This window comes from Austrofundulus limnaeus, unplaced genomic scaffold (genome assembly GCF_001266775.1).
Source record: "Austrofundulus limnaeus strain Quisiro unplaced genomic scaffold, Austrofundulus_limnaeus-1.0 Scaffold143, whole genome shotgun sequence".
Lineage (NCBI taxonomy): Eukaryota > Metazoa > Chordata > Actinopteri > Cyprinodontiformes > Rivulidae > Austrofundulus > Austrofundulus limnaeus.
The window spans coordinates 76,441-79,395 of NW_013952545.1; positions in this window are offsets into that span (position 1 = coordinate 76,441).

Consider the following 2,955-nt stretch of genomic DNA (forward strand, 5'->3'; position numbering starts at 1 on the left):
GGATTATGCTGGTATTGCAGGTGATCATTAACAAAATAAAGTGACATGTGTCCCACAGATGTATTTATTTCACAATAGGTGAGATTTAAAGCAACATATACTTATTTTAAAACAATAATACATCTTTGAAGCTCTTGCGGCCCACGTACAATGCTGTGGTTGGCCATATTTTGCCCACGGGCCTTCAGTTTGACAATTTGGTTTTGGAGAATCTATAGTATGATTCAACAAGAGACTCAAAATGAGGAAACTAAACATTTTTTCAATAAAAGAAAACAAAAGTGTTGACTTGACAGCAAACTAGTAACTAAAAAAACATAAGGGGGCCAAGCACATCCAGGCCCATGAGAGGACATATGGTGGTGAGAAAAAAGGAGTATAAGTAGGCTGTGAGGGATGATTATGGAGTGGTTACAGGTGAAAYTAATGTGCAGATGTAGGACAGGTGTGGGTGATAAACTGAAAGTGTGGATGCCTGAAGGAAACTATGATACATGGAGGTACTAAGTAACAGAAAACACGATGAATGCAAAACATCTAAATGAAACAAAAAAAAAAAACAAATATAAAATATAGTTAAATAACTATTAACACAATAATACATATATGTATTATTATATGTATTATTACTTTTAGTATATATACTAAAAGTACAAAACAATGCAAAAATAAATAAATAAAACAAAAGATAATAAATCAAATCCCAGGATCATGACAACTTGTCCAAGTGATTGACAGCAGGAGTCCAGTTGTGTCCTCAAGGAAAAGTTTGTCATGATACTGTACAGTATATACTCAGTTTTTAATAACATGAAATGGTCATTTTTTATTTTGGTTGGAAAAAAACTTTTAATTAATGGCAACATAGCACTAGAGAGTTAACAGAACATAAAATGACAAAAATTGTGTAGGAAGAGGTTACCAACAGAGGACAGACAGGCATGGGAACTTGACTTTTAATCTAGTTGCAATTTTAACAAAGTGAGTGAACAAACCTGTATTAAGAAATACTGTGCAGCTGAGCGATTCTGGCAGATGATAAAAAGACTCGGCACCGGTGTGAGATAAACGACTTGATGATTGATCACCCCCTCCGGCAGAAAAATGAGCAAAGCACAAAACTAGTCAGTAACGTTTGTGTCATGAACATTTTCTCACAGTACATGCGTTATATCACACATCACAGAGTGGCTTTAAGGTCACCGCTGTATTTCATGTAAGTTTTGACAGTAGAGCCAAACAAAGACAAATTTTTGAGAAATGCTTTCATTCTGAAAATATGCAAAAAGGCTAGAAGTCGATGATGAACTTGAAGTAAAGCAGTGGCTCATTGTGTAGTAAAAACCTTGTATAGGATTGCTGAAGATAAAGTAGTTTATTTTACTGTAATCAGATTTATTTTAAAAAGGGCAACTATAGGAATACAACACCCCAAACCAGAGTCAGTATCTGAGACTGTAAAATATAAATATCAGGTCTCTGATTCATTGCCACCAAAATGCCCCACAGGCTCATGGGATTGGGTAACGAAACCCACTAATTAATGAACAATTAGTGCTGTATTTTGTCAGTTAACGGGATGGGCTGATGAAGTTTGCAGCATTGCTGAGGAGTGTGTTAAATCTGTCGGCAGGTATCCAGCTGGCCTTTCGCTCATCTCAGGGACGCGTTAGGCTTCTTCTGCCAGCTGGCACTGAAACACACCACCGTGTTCATTCATGACAGACATCTCCTAAAACTTGTGAAAAGGCTTGTGATTTTTGAATGCTCCTTTTTTAGAAGATGTTTTCAAAAAGGGAAAAAAGGAGAAAAAAAAGAAGAATCAGGAAAAGAAGAAGAAAAACACATTTTCATGTGTTCTAAGACAAGGACATATAGGGCATCTCGGAAAAGTTTTTTTTTTTTTTTTGCTGTCAAAAACATTCATGTGTGTTTGTCTGTGACAACTCTCACATTGAAACTGATTTAAAAAGTCACTCAGAAAGAGAGAGAGTGAAAAAAAAAACTTTACCACATACTAAGTTTTTAGTTGATCTACTATGTCCCATTTTGGAGGAAACTATTGTTACATTTGGAAATATTACAAAATAAACATACAGTGAAGCCCTGCAAAGGTGCTTTTTACAGTTTGAGTCTTTTGCATATTTTTTCATGGACCCTACTGTAATATCGCAGTAACTGGAAATTCAATACAGTCAGGGGCATCAGTTTTTTTCTCTTTTGTGTGTTTTTAAGCTAAATTATTAGGAACATAATAATTAACCAATTTTCTAACAAACAATGTATATTCAGGTCCAAATGAAAAACCCCCCCACATTATTACAGTGCGCTACACACGACCTGCATGTTCAGCCTGGAGTGCAGCATTTTCACTTTGTGCCACTTTACTTGTACAGTGCCGTGCAGCTGCTAACTGTTTAGCTTTCAGGTTTTTTTGGTTTTTGTTTGGTTCTTACCACGTTATGCCACCCAAATGTGCAGCCCTTTTCTGGGTGGCATCAAATATTCACATTCTTTTCATGACTCAAGAGTTCTCTAAAACTTAACTCCCACAAAAATCAGGGCTATGCTGTGTTTAACTACATGACAGCCCGATCTAAAATAGATCAGTTTTTAGTGAAGTCGATATTTAAAAAAAAAACAAAAAACACTGTACTGGGAGTACATGTTTTGAGCTACATCTTTTCATTTTCCAAAGATACCTTCAGCAGGACAGCACTACAGCAGGACATAAACATTAAAATAAAAGTACTGTACTTAAGAAGTATTTGTATTTATTGTATTTGGCCGCAGCCCTCGGATAGATTTTCATTTTGGAGAAAAAGTTTGGTCAGCCTTGAAACTGAAATAGATCGGTGCATTCTAAATTTAATATAAATTAATTATTTTAGGCGGCACGGTGGCTCAGTTGGTAGAGCTGATGCCTCTCAGCAAGAAGGTCACCGGTTCAAATCC